Raw genomic sequence first — 15,151 nt, forward strand, 5'->3', positions numbered from 1 at the left:
AGGTTTGATGGCTGTATTGACAGATTACATTGATATCTACCTTATCAAAAGCAAACACACTCTTACAAACAAAGTGCCTCAAAACTGTGGACTTTGAAAAACAGTGGCCATATAATTTGCATTTCCAAAAGATTCTTGTTTCAGTGACATGGTTTTTAAGGGTAGTTTTATGGTGCCATTCAAAGATTAACATGAAAAATCACTGACAAGATATTGAGTAGAAAAGAGAGAGAGAGAGAGAGAGAGAGAGAGAGAGAGAGAGAGAGAGAGAGAGAGAGAGAGAGAGAGAGAGAGAGAGAGAGAGAGAGAGAGAGAGAGAGAGAGAGAGAGTCTTGGGTGTTAGGTTAGCTTAAAATACACGCTGAAACACACAAACACACCCAAAACTGCACTAAAACACTTGTAATATCCAGAAACACATTCAAATGCATCAATAACACATGAAACACACTCAAAACACACCAAAACACAAACACACCCCAAAAAACCTCAATGTACCCAAACATACCAAAACATATCTAAACACACTCAAACACCCAAACTCACTCAAGCATCATAATATACCCAAATATACCAAAACACATCTAAACACACTCACACCAAACTCACTCATACACACCCAAACATTCAATATACCCAAACATACCAAAATACATGAAACACACTGAAACACACTCTGAAAAACACACCCAAACACACTCAAACACACCCAAACACACCTCAATATACCCAAACATACCAAAACATGAAACATCTAAACACACTCAAAACACACCCCAAATACCCAAACAACAAAACACATAAACACACTCCCAAACACACTCAAACACACCTGAATATACACACCAAACACATCTAAACACACTCAAAACACAAAAACTCCTCAAAACACCCCAAATGCTCCCAAGACACCACCCAAAACACAAAACACACCCAAACAGACACAAAACACACAAATGTATCCAAACACACTCACTTGCACCTCTTCCTTATGTGTGAGTCTGTAATACACTTCCTTGATCTGGGAGAAGGTGGTGATGGCAGTGGACAAAACGGGTGTGGTGTTTTCAAGGCTGTTTTAATCTCCGTCCTTGACTTCAAATAAATTGGCGTGTCGTTTTCTGCGGACCTGCAAATGTTTGGTTAGATTAGATTAGGTTAGGGAAAAATAAACAAATAAAATTAGAAGGTTAGGTTAGATTGAGAGAAGAATATGACATTCAAACAACAAGATTGCATAGAAAAAGCTGAGGAAGGAAGATGTCTGAGAGATGTTAAAAATAGAGTTTCTGAGAGATGTTAAAAAATAGAGTTTCCCGCAAAGATGTGTTGAGACGTGGAACAGTTTGGGTGAAGAAGTGGTGTCACCAACGAGTGTGCACAGTTTCAAAGAAAAATTGGATAAGTGTACACCTTTTAACTTTCAAATTAAAAAACCTGAACTTCAAATTATAAAAGTTGACTTTCAAATTAAAAAAAAATTAATTTTGTCTATTTCCACCATCACTGGTTTCCAACACCACCCATTTTCACCATCACCCATTTCCACTTTCACCCATTTCCGCTGATCCATTTCCACTACCACTACTCTTTTCCATTCACCCATTTTCACTGATCCAACTCCAGCATCACCTATTTCCACCATCACCCATTTCCACCACCACCACCACCACCACCACACCACCCACTTCCCACCACCACCACCACCACCACCACCACTATCACCACTACCACCACCACCACCATCACCACCACCACCACCACCACCACCACCACCACCACCATCACCACCACCACCACCACCACCACCACCACCACCACCACCACCACCACCACCACCACCACCACCACCACCACTACCACCACCACCACCACCACCACCACCACCACCACCACCACCACCACCACCACCACCACCACCACCACCACCACACCACCACCACCACCACTACCACCACCACACCACCACCACCACCACCACCACCACCACCACCACCACCACTATCATCACCACCACCACTACCATCACTACCACCACCACACACCACCACCACCACCACCACCACCACCACCACCACACACCACCATCACCACCACCACACCACCACCACCACACCACCACCACCACCACCACCACCACCACCACCACACCACCACCACATCACCACCACTATCACCAACACCATCACCACACCACCATCACCACCACAACCACCAGTATCACCACAACCATCACCAGAACCACCACAACCATTGTTGAAAAGTAAGAAAAAAAAAAAAAAAAAAAATGAAGTCACACCACCTGCTAGTGTTTGAACATGCAGATGAGACACACATCCAAACACATCCAAACACATCCAAACACAACCAAAGCACACTCAAAACACCCAAAAACATCCCTAAACACACACCCAAATATCCCAAATCCCCAAAACACTCAAAACACCCCAAAAACACACACAAACCCCACAAAAACACACTTTCACCCCAAACACCCCAAAAACACACCCAAACACCTCCAGTTTTGAAGTGATGTTTGATGATCTATTGACAGATTAACATGATATCTATCAAATCAAAAGCAGAAACACTCTTAAGAACAAACTTCCTCATAACTGTGGACTTTGAAAAACAGTGGCGCCTAAGTTGTATTTCTAAAAGACTCCTGTTTCAGTAACACGGTTAATGAAAGACAACACTAATATTTCAATCACCCCCAAAAAACATGCCTGCCCTGCGCTTTACAAATCAGAATTAGAATGTACACCAATAACACCCCTACACCACAAAACACACCCAAACCATTTTAAAATGCTCAAAATCCCAAGATCCTGGAGGGCCTTGTACCAAATGTGGGCATACAGCTTGACCACATCCAAGAAGGCGGTTGTGCTATGTGAAGAGGAAAGAAGCAACGGCTCATAAAATAAAGACTTGCATGAACAACTCCTTCTCACACAATGGTGCTCACCTCTTCAACGCTGTGCCGGACACCATCAGGAACCTGACGGGTCACACCGGACCTCTTCACGAAAAGGTTACACAGATGGTTGTCTACAATACCAGATGAGCCCCCAATACCAAGACACTCCATCTCAACCGGCAACTCACTCATCACATGGAGGGTTGACGGCAAGGCTGAACTGCCTGGCCACAGCGGAGGCCCACCTCAGCTGCGTCCATCATACCATGAAATTATACAACACTAACAAAAGTAAGTGAGTACATCAACCCAAAACACACTCAAAACACTACGCAACACTTCAAAATATTAACAAATAAACCCATAACTCAACTAGAAACACCTAACTACACCCAAATCATCCCCACACTACCAAGATACTCCACTCACACGCGCAGACCACTTCAAACACCCAGCACACACCCAAATCATCCCACACACTACAAAGACACTCCACACACACGCACAGACCACTTCAAACACCCACCACACCAATATCATCCCCACACACTCTACACACACACACACAGACCACTTCAAACCCTTAAAACTAATCTAAAACACCATACAACATCTCAAAATTCCCCTAACCACACTCAGAACACACCCACACATTCAAATACCCCTCTACACCACACTCAAGATATGTAAAATATACCTAAAAACATCTAACACACACTGAAAACACCCTGCAACACTACCAAACACACTCAAAATACTTCAGGTATAACCCAAAACACAAAAATGCGTTATAAAGAACGGTAACATTAAAAAGGGGACTTACCTAAATATTGTGGCTTGGCTCCTCCTCTTCTTCCACTTCCATTTTTCGTTTCTTCTTCGTCCTCTTCCTTTTTTTCTTTCTTCTACTGCTTCCATCTACACGCCTGAGCCTAGAAACACATCAAAACTTAGAAAACACGAGATATTAGGCAAAATAATGAGGAAGTGTAGGGAGAGTGGCTTGCCAGCTCCTCCACTTATTCCTCCCTTTTTCATTCCTTCCTCCTCATCCTCCTTTATTTCTCTTTTCTTCTTCCTTCTGCTACTAATATCTACACACCTGAGCCAAGAAACACAGGAAAACACGTAGAAATCACTAGATATTAGGCAAAATATCGACGAACTGGGCGGTAGGGAGGGAGGGACGCAAGCCTGGGCCATGATGAGTCACCACCTTGGCTGTGACGTCATCAAGAGCGCGGGAATAGTGGCGAATCGGCTGAATTACGTAAATAATTTTAAAAATGACTTCAAGAAAAAACCAAGCCAAGGCCGAATGCTTACTTTTTTATGACTTATTAGATACTTTAATCAATATCCAAAACATCAAAACATCTCCTGCTTAACTAGTTTTAAAAAACTGTCTAAATTAAGTATATAAAATGTATATAAACATTTCCACTCATAACGCTGCCAAAACGTCCAGCCATTTCGACTTTATATTTCTTTCGAAAAATATTAGACAATATAAACTCTCTTCTCAGACATCCAACACTGACCCACAACCAGAAGTGAACGAGTGAAAGAGCATTAATGTAAAACAAAACCATTAAACTCTAAACTCATTAAAAACTCTTGTAAAGTCCAGATATTTTCACTTGGCGAGTATTTTAACACATTCTACAGAGTCTCAGCTTTCTTTTAAGGCATTCTACAACGAGTTTGACCGTCAAACAGAAACGTAAACAAATAAAATTGAAAAAAATAAAACTTACATTAAACGGGACAAAACACCACTTTAAAGTCCACATATTTCACTCAATGGAATTATTTCACGCCTAAAAAAGCACAGGTAATTTCTATATACTATAAAGGCCCAGTTACACCTAGAAATTAAATAGTTGAAATTGAGAGATGGAAAATTTGGACGGTTATGGCAGCTCATATTTAAGCTATAAAACACCACTAAACGCCACACATTTACCGAACACAGGCGCGGAACACACTTCAAACACAACGAAATATTCATAGAAACCCTAAAAACACACCATGGAAGCGTAATATTATTTTTAGAGAATATATCAAAAAAAGTATTGGAACCCGCAGGTTGCCACGGGGGACAGGGGTGGGAGGAGCTCGGGGGCGGGCTCCATAATCCTTATGGGGGGTAAAACTTGGCCAGGCAACACAGTAGTGGCTCCATAATCCTTATGTTGCATTTAATAGCAAATAATAGCTGGTAATACTGACAACTGCTCGTTATATCCATCACCTTTTCAACATTTGGGCACTGTTTTCACTCTCCTATGCAAAGAAAACCTACAAATAAGAGAGTGGCCTTAGAAATACCTGAAATAAATGATGGTGAGGCGTTGTGGTGAAGAGTTGCATTGCTCTCTTGTCTCGCCGCTGGTGCTGTCGGGAATGTCATCACTTCACTTTGTGTGTGTGGGTGTATATGGGCATGTTGTGGATGTGTTGAGTGTGTTTATGGGGTGTATAAGCAACACCAAACACCACACGGCCGTCACCATAAGTTTGTTGACATGGAGCAGACGTGCACTCGGCCCACCACACTTCTTTCCCTCCTTACACACTAATCCCTTATCAACACCACTGCCACACCTTACACACCTGTTCCTTGGTGCATTAATAACCTCCACCACCTCTGTCACGGCACTGTCACCTCTATACAGGCTGGAAATATAACGGCACTCCAGTGAGCTCACCCCTGTGTCTTGGCGGGAGGTACCGACGCCATCAGCTGTGGCTCTAAAGGAATTCACTCTCTTCTCCTTGCCCGCTACAAATTCCAATACTATGTCCTTGTATGTGTTCAATTCTCACTGTTTCAAAATTACCACGGAATTTGGTGTGGAATATTCACTGTTATTATGGTTTTAGTTGATTTAAGGATACGAGTAGCCATTGGGAGCTTCAAAATGTCGACATTACCAAACTCATTCTCCTTATATCTTATATGATAGTCATATTCTTCTTTAAGTGTCTGTGTGACTTCGCCGAACTCATATATATATATATATATATATATATATATATATATATATATATATATATATATATATATATATATATAAATGACTCACCAAAGAAAGATGTCGCTACTGAAGAAGGGTCTAGCGAACATGACTAGCTTCGGCGAAGTCACACAGACACTTAAAGAAGAATATAAGACTATCATAAGATAAAAGGAGAATATTGTCAGGAAAATAATGAATGCGCAATTAGCTATCACTTTCAATCATTCCGTTTCCATCCTTGCTTGTGTTTGTTTTCCAGTCATATGTTGCAGTTGTCATTTCGTGTATATAGCAGTACGTCCTTCTTACCTTGAAACAGAATTCCGGTGTCCGATTATATCTTTAATAACTAACTTGGCTAGACTGAACCTTACAGTATGTATATTCCCTCGGGAGTGCTACAGTCTATTCCCTCGTGAGCGCCTAAGACTGAACCTTATGTATTATTCCCTCGGCAGTCGTGTAAATACCAGAGTGAACCAGTCACTGCCTCACCAGTCACCGGTCACCACAGGCTCCACATCATGTGCCCCAGTCTGCAGCCTGCACCCACACCCTCGCTCAACCATCCACCCACCATACACAGTTACACTCGCTCACACACACCGGAAACTTATACACAAGGAAATCAGCCATATTTTTATCCTTCTTAAGTATGCTTTACAGTAACACCACCATTTCATAGCATAAGTACAGTACAATCTTCCTACATCTTGGCTAGCCTCACGTAGCCTACACATGCCGGGCTGCCTCCCCCGCTCGGCTCCCAATGCCAGCTCGCTCACTTGCTCATCCACACCACACCCGAACATTCACAACCTTGTTCATGTTACTGTATTCAAACAAAGGAATAGGAGATTCAGAACACTAGTGACAAATGTGAATAGAAACAACATAGATGCGAGTAAAGAGAATATAGAAGGTATAGAAAGATAGAAAATATATTATACACTAAATAAGAACCGAGATGATAGAAATATGAATGGAAAGATGGAAAAGATAAAACAAAATAGGAAAAACACAGACGAAAGAGAAGAAAGACAACGATCGAGTCAGAATAGATAGAAAATAAGACAGGATAGATAAAGTTGAGAAAGGTGTGTGTGTGTGTGTGTGTGTGTGTGTGTGTGTGTGTGTGTGTGTGTGTCCAGGTATTATCCCCTCGAAGGGGGTGTGGGGTGTGACAGTGGCAAGCTGCTCATCGTTGCCTGGCCGTAAGTAATAAATAGGATCAGAGGCGAGGGATGATAATGGAATAAGAGTAGTGGTAAAAATACCATGTGTTTGACCTAGCTGCATGAGAGAGAGAGAGAGAGAGAGAGAGAGAGAGAGAGAGAGAGAGAGAGAGAGAGAGAGAGAGAGAGAGAGAGTGTGTTTGGCCTGCAAGAGAACAATATAATTGGTTAATTTGACCTGCATGAAAAAAAGAAAGATTAGTTTGACCTGCATGAGAAAAAGAAAGATTAGTTTGACCAGCAAGAGCAAAAGAGAAAGATTAGTCTGTCCTGCATAAGAAAAAGAAAAACATTAGTTTGACCTGTAAGAGAGAAAGATTAGTTTGTCCTGCCAGAGAAAAGGAGAGATATTAGTTTGACCAGTAAGAAATAAGTATTAATTAGACCTGTAAAAAAAATAATAATAATCTTACCTACACACACACACACACACACACACACACACACACGCGACGCTTATTTTAGGCAAAAGTCAAGATAGAACCATTTCCTTACCTTTTCCATACTTCCATCCAGCTTGTACAGAACACTGCCTCTGTGCGGCTCTAGTCATCAGCAGCCAGTGTGTCTGCGGTCATCTCCTCAGAACACGCACCAACACAGCCCAGACCACTGAACGCACCTACCACGCAACCCTGAAACAACAAAAAATGCTATATCAAACCACACACCCAAAAAATAAATAAAACTAAAAAAGTGATAAGAAACTGTAAATCATTTCACTAACCGTACGTGAATGATTATTCACGTACCATATGATAGCACGTGCACGCCCGCCACAGCCAGCCAGCCAGACAGCCACGCCACCACCACCACCACCAGCACGAGGCTCCAGGATCGCCACCACGGTGCGCTAACCAGGGCATTACTGGGGAAGACTAGATAATTAACATGTACCTGGAAGAGAAGGTTAGTTTGTACCTGGAAGAGAATTGTTAGCCGCGCCGCCTATCGCCCTATGCCTAACGCCTAGGAAACAGTAATTTGTACTTTACTTTATTCCGAAGGGTTGCTCCAGCGGTGTCAGTCCCACGGTGTGACCTGTGATACGGGTACTCACCTGTAAAGAGGAGAAGGAGGGAGTTAGTGTGGTGTGCTTATCAAAGCTACTATTTCATTATTAACGAAGGTCAGTATTGGAGTCACGTGGTTCAGGTTAATGCTTAGTACTTTATTGCAGTGATAACGAGGCTTAAATAACAACCTCAACTTACCAAATCCAACGCGAGGAAGACGCATTCAATAGGATAAACTAACACACACTATCTATCACTACACTAACCGCGACGCCACGCACGCACGCACACACAATGAACCACACTCGCCCGCCGCCATAAGACAAAAGGCCGAGGATTTGTTCAGCTGGTGTGGGATCACCTCGGCTGTCTTCGAATGTGCTGCCCTTCCTTTGGCTGACACACGCCCACCTCACGCCCTCATATCCACACCGCACTATAACATCACACTATATAAATTTGTGCTCACTGAGACACATTTCAGCGCTAACAAAAAAAATGAGATTGGTGGGAGATTAATCATATACCGCACTCGATTTGTTTTCTTGCCATACTTTCGCACAGGGACATGGAACAAGAGGCTGCTAACTGCTTGTTATCCTCACGCCACACACTCCCCCTTTCCCCTCCTGCCTCCCTTCCTTTCCTTTGACCCCATCCACCCTGCCGGGCTACCTTCAACCTTCCGCCTCCCTTCCCTCATCCCTGCTTCTCCGTCACGTAGAGGCTACCCAACGCCAGCTCCCTTTTAGCCATGTTCTAATCTTCCTTTATCGTATGTCTAGTGGCCATGGCGTTAATACTAGCCTTTGTGATACAGAGCCTAATGTTACAAAATACAGCTGGTCTTGATCAACGAGTATCGATAACTTATAGGAGAGGAGAGCTCGCTAGTGTTCAAGAGTAAGTGAGGCGTGCGCGGCGCGCCTTCTAATACTACTATTACTACTACTACTACTACTAATAATAATAATAATAAATACTTTATTGTCACATAAAATACATGAAAATTGCTTCTTGAGCTCTCAGTAAAAGTGATAAAACCACACATATGTCATACACTCCTCGTACTGCCTAATGAATATACACACTGGTCATTTACAAGCCATAGGAACAAACCCGGTCTGTGTTACTGGTAGATTCTCTGCTGCTCATTTAACATTTTTATACTGCTAGGTACAAATGATCTTGAATATCTTGATGTTCAACCTCCTTCCAGAGAGTAACATTTGATAATATTGGTTTAAAGGATGAATGGGATCATGTCGTACTACCTCACATCTCCGGACAGTTGCTTTCTTATAAATTTCTACAAGAGGGATGATGTTCTGCACCCCAAGTTTCCCACAGTTCTTCATTATTTTACTAAGTTTATTTTTCAATTCAAGGTTTCAATTTCCGTACCAGCAAGTCATGTTAAACTAAAGAACAGATTGTATTATTGCTGAATAGAATATATCCATAATCTTTGTCAATTCTTAGTTTACTTAATTGTCTTACAAAATACATTCTAGATTTTTTTTTTTTTTTTGTATTGTAAAGTGTCTCAACATTATTATTAAAAGAAAATTTATCATCAATTATTGTTCCTAAGTATTTATATTCCTGGACTCGCTCCACCATCTCACCATTTACAAACAGAGGAGGGTGATCATATAATGAAGTGCTGTAGTCTACGACCATCTCTTTTGTTTGTTTTTTACATTTAACTCTAAAAAGTTGGTGGTGCACCAATCCACAAAGTTTTCCACCTCCTCTCGGTATGCAGTGTCATCATTACCACACCGACCCACAAGGACAGTATCGTCAGCATACTTAAACAACCGGCAGTTCACATCCCGACACACACAGTCACTTGTGTATATAGTAAAAAGTATGGGTGACACCGATCAGTAACAGGGACAGAACCAGAAATAATGGGATTAAACCTGAAAAATTCAGGTTTAGCAAAGAAATGGGAAGAAACTGGTTTTCAGACAGAGTGGTAGATGAATGGATGGAGAGGATAGATGGAATTAGGCAGCTTTAATCACACAGGGACTGCCACGTGTAGGCCTGGTGGCCTATTGCAGCTTCCCGCTTTTCTTATTCATATCTGTGGAGTTTAAAAATAGTTGTCACATAACCTACGTATATTTCCAAAAGACTCTTGTTTCAGTCACGCAGGTTTTTAAGGGTTCTTATGTACTAATTCGTGGTATAGTGGCCCTAAAGCCTCAACTCTCCTGCCATTAGTCTCTTACATATATTCCTCTTCTTCCCTATGCATCGCTTTAATCTGTCTGTCATCCTATTTAAGGGTAGTTTGATGGTTGATATCTACTATATCAAAAGCAAAAGAACACTCTTATGAAAAACAAAGTTCCTCATAACTGTGGACTTTGAAAATTTCTACTTTATCCATAAACATAAGCTGCTGTGGATTTGAAAAAGAGTCTTGCTTCAGTCACTCAGTCACACGAGTTTTAAGGGTAGTTTGATGGTTCCATTGACAGATTAACATGACTTCTACCTTATCAATAGCAAAAACACTCTATACAAATACAATTTTATCATCTCTGTGGACTTTGAAAATAGTACTAACCACACAACCTATATTTTCAAAAGACTCTTGTTTCAGTCACACGGGATTTTAAGGGTAGTTTGATGGTTCCATTGACAGATTAACATGATTTCTATTCTATCAATAGCAAAAACACTCTTACGGATCAATTTTATCATCTCTGTGGACTTTGAAAATAGTGGCCACATAACTTATATTTTCAAAAGACTCTTGTTTCAGTCACACAGGTTTTTAAGGGTAGTTTGATGGTTCTATTGACAGATTAACATGATACCTACTTGATTAGTAGCATAAAACTCTTACGAAAAAGATTTCTCATCTCGGTGGACTTTGAAATACAGTGGCCACATAACGTATATTTTAAAAATTCTTGTTTCAGTTACACGGATTTTAATGGTAGTTTTATGGTTCTATTGACAGATTAACATGATTTCTACTTTATATGTAGCAAAAACACTAATACGAACCAAGCTCCTCATATCTGTGGACGTTGAAAATTGTGGCTACATAACCTATATTTTCAAAACACTCTTGTTTGAGTCACACGGGTTTTAAGTGTAGTTTGATGGTTCCATTGACAGATTAACATCATATCTATCTTATCAATAGCATAAAACCCTTATGAAAAGGTTTCTCATCTTGGTGGACTTTGAAAAATAGTGGTTACATAAACTATACATTAAAAACTCTTGTTTCAGTTACACAGGTTTTTAATGGTAGTTTAATAGTTCTATTGACAGATTACAATGATTTCTACTTTATCAATAGCAAAAACACTCATATGAACCAAGCTCCTCATATCTGTGGTCTCTGAAAATTGTGGCAACATAACCTATATTTTAAAAGACTCTTGCTTCAGTCACACCGATCTTTAAGGGTAGTTTGATGGTTCCATTGACAGATTAACATGATTACTACCTTACCAATAGCAAAAACACTCTTACGGATAAATTTTATCATCTCTGTGGACTGTGAAAACAGTGGCCGCGTAACCTATATTTTCAAAATACTCTTATTTCAGTCACACGGGTTTTTTGGGGTCATTTGATGGTTCTATTGACAGATTAACATGATACCTACTTGATTAGTGGCATAAAACTCTTACGAAAAAGATTTCTCATCTCGGTGGACTTTGAAATACAGTGGCTGAATAATATATATTTTAAAAATTCTTGTTTCAGTTACACGGATTTTCAATGGTAGTTTTATAGTTCTATTGACAGATTAACATGATTTCTACTTTATATGTAGCAAAAACACTAATACGAACCAAGCTCCTCATATCTGTGGACGTTGAAAATTGTGGCTACATAACCTATATTTTCAAAACACTCTTGTTTGAGTCACACGGGTTTTAAGTGTAGTTTGATGGTTCCATTGACAGATTAACATCATATCTATCTTATCAATAGCATAAAACCCTTATGAAAAGGTTTCTCATCTTGGTGGACTTTGAAAATAGTGGTTACATAAACTATACATTAAAAACTCTTGTTTCAGTTACACAGGTTTTAATGGTAGTTTAATAGTTCTATTGACAGATTACAATGATTTCTACTTTATCAATAGCAAAAACACTCATATGAACCAAGCTCCTCATATCTGTGGTCTCTGAAAATTGTGGCAACATAACCTATATTTTAAAAGACTCTTGCTTCAGTCACACCGATCTTTAAGGGTAGTTTGATGGTTCCATTGACAGATTAACATGATTACTACCTTACCAATAGCAAAAACACTCTTACGGATAAATTTTATCATCTCTGTGGACTGTGAAAACAGTGGCCGCGTAACCTATATTTTCAAAATACTCTTATTTCAGTCACACGGGTTTTTTGGGGTCATTTGATGGTTCTATTGACAGATTAACATGATACCTACTTGATTAGTGGCATAAAAACTCTTACGAAAAAGATTTCTCATCTCGGTGGACTTTGAAATACAGTGGCTGAATAATATATATTTTTAAAATTCTTGTTTCAGTTACACGGATTTTCAATGGTAGTTTTATAGTTCTATTGACAGATTAACATGATTTCTACTTTATATGTAGCAAAAACACTAATACGAACCAAGCTCCTCATATCTGTGGACGTTGAAAATTGTGGCTACATAACCTATATTTTCAAAACACTCTTGTTTGAGTCACACGGGTTTTTAAGTGTAGTTTGATGGTTCCATTGACAGATTAACATCATATCTATCTTATCAATAGCATAAAAACCCTTATGAAAAAGGTTTCTCATCTTGGTGGACTTTGAAAAATAGTGGTTACATAAACTATACATTAAAAACTCTTGTTTCAGTTACACAGGTTTTAATGGTAGTTTAATAGTTCTATTGACAGATTACAATGATTTCTACTTTATCAATAGCAAAAACACTCATATGAACCAAGCTCCTCATATCTGTGGTCTCTGAAAATTGTGGCAACATAACCTATATTTTAAAAAGACTCTTGCTTCAGTCACACCGATCTTTAAGGGTAGTTTGATGGTTCCATTGACAGATTAACATGATTACTACCTTACCAATAGCAAAAACACTCTTACGGATAAATTTTATCATCTCTGTGGACTGTGAAAACAGTGGCCGCGTAACCTATATTTTCAAAATACTCTTATTTCAGTCACACGGGTTTTTTGGGGTCATTTGATGGTTCTATTGACAGATTAACATGATACCTACTTGATTAGTGGCATAAAACTCTTACGAAAAGATTTCTCATCTCGGTGGACTTTGAAATACAGTGGCTGAATAATATATATTTTTAAAATTCTTGTTTCAGTTACACGGATTTTCAATGGTAGTTTTATAGTTCTATTGACAGATTAACATGATTTCTACTTTATATGTAGCAAAAACACTAATACGAACCAAGCTCCTCATATCTGTGGACGTTGAAAATTGTGGCTACATAACCTATATTTTCAAAACACTCTTGTTTCAGTCACACCGATCTTTAAGGGTAGTATGATGGTTCTATTGACAGATTACATTATCAAAAGCAAATACACTCTTACGAAAAAAGTTCCTCATACCTGTGGACACGTGAGCCAACAGTGTCTAGGTAAAAAAAGCAACGCGCAGCTATCGATACCATTAATGCCTATCAGATACTTGAATTCAGCTTTAGTACATCTATCCACGTAGTAAGATAGATGGAAAACGTGCAATATGTAGTAAAAGGAATGAATTATTAGGCTTGTGAACCCTCAAGTAGGACCCAGACCCAGACCCAGACCCAGACCAAGACCCAGACCAAGAGCAAGATCAAGATGAAGACCATTCCGTCCCTTTATTGGAGTAAGGACTACCTAACACTTGCCAGTCATTCCTTTAGCTTATCTCGATCTGTTTAATTTATTGACTATTTATTGAATGGTGTACTAGAACGCTTGTTATTAGTTTCAGTAGCGACTTTATTGATTATTTATTGGATAGGCTTCTGTTATTGTTGTTCTTAAGGCTTTTCACGGTTTTTGGTTCATTCGTATCTCAAATATTTCGGCTATTGTATATTTCTTTGATCAAACTTGGAAGAGAAAATGTAAACAAAAAATGAAGATTGAAACGTAAAGTAAATGGAGGACTAAGAAGAAGAAGAAGAAGAAGAAGAAGAAGAAGAAGAAGAAGAAGAAGAAGAAGAAGAAGAAGATGATGATGATGATGATGATGAAGATGGAGATGAAGAAAAATTAAGAAAACACTTCAATCTATACCAAGACAAAAAAAAGAAAAATATTTTACAAGAAAATACAAAGCACTTTGAAATTCTGAGCCGAAATGAACAAGATATCTGAAATTTTGAGCCGAAATGAACCAAGAGGATATGAAGAAGAACCACAACACTAAAAACCTTAATAATAACTAGAACATACTTATCTAATCTAACTTATCATCTAGTCATAGTTTAAGATAACACAAACATTAACCATTATTTTTGCTATGTGTTTTAAGGTAACGACCAAAATGTAGTCGTAATATTTCCCTTTTACGAATCTCAAGTGTAAGTTTGCATCAAGTTTGTCTTTTATAAGTATTTAAGTGAAGCAAGTCAGTGTTTAAAGTGAAGGTACCATTTGCCAAAGACTTACAAATAGTAGTAATATGTGACGGGCGAGAGGAGGGAGGCAGGGAGGCCATGATGGAACAAATAAACTTACAATATTATACAAACACTTCTCACTATCCTTCAAAAATATAGAGAAATTAAAGAAATAGGAGGATGGATGGATGGATTTTAATTTTAGGCGCCGCAACATCAACGGTCATATGGCGCCGCTACGATATTTTACTTACTACAATATAGTTTATAAAAACTAAAAGAAATTAAAAAAGATAAAATCAAAGGTAACAAAAAATACTAAAACTACAATAAAATTCAATAA

At 39.2% G+C, this 15,151-nt stretch overlaps 2 long non-coding RNA genes across 4 annotated transcripts; both read right to left on the reverse strand.

Moving 5' to 3' along the window:
• Window positions 1-1,067: 1,067 nt before the first annotated feature.
• On the reverse strand, window positions 1,068-3,807 carry LOC123505468. Of its 3 annotated transcripts, none has more exons than XR_006675143.1 (3): window positions 3,747-3,807; window positions 2,972-3,173; window positions 1,068-1,129 (listed from the first exon to the last, which is right to left on the reverse strand). It is a non-coding gene; the product is annotated as an uncharacterized LOC123505468 (long non-coding RNA). The 3 variants fall into 3 exon arrangements; XR_006675142.1 differs by having other exon boundaries at window positions 2,972-3,205; window positions 3,747-3,801; XR_006675144.1 differs by lacking the exon at window positions 3,747-3,807 and adding an exon at window positions 3,621-3,668.
• A 2,533-nt stretch (window positions 3,808-6,340) lies between these two features.
• LOC123505473 lies at window positions 6,341-8,655 on the reverse strand. Its single transcript, XR_006675145.1, has 4 exons — window positions 8,396-8,655; window positions 7,934-8,241; window positions 7,677-7,816; window positions 6,341-6,778 (listed from the first exon to the last, which is right to left on the reverse strand). It is a non-coding gene; the product is annotated as an uncharacterized LOC123505473 (long non-coding RNA).
• Window positions 8,656-15,151: the final 6,496 nt, after the last annotated feature.

Source organism: Portunus trituberculatus, chromosome 2 (assembly GCF_017591435.1).
Source record: "Portunus trituberculatus isolate SZX2019 chromosome 2, ASM1759143v1, whole genome shotgun sequence".
In the NCBI taxonomy this organism is placed as follows: Eukaryota; Metazoa; Arthropoda; class Malacostraca; order Decapoda; family Portunidae; genus Portunus; species Portunus trituberculatus.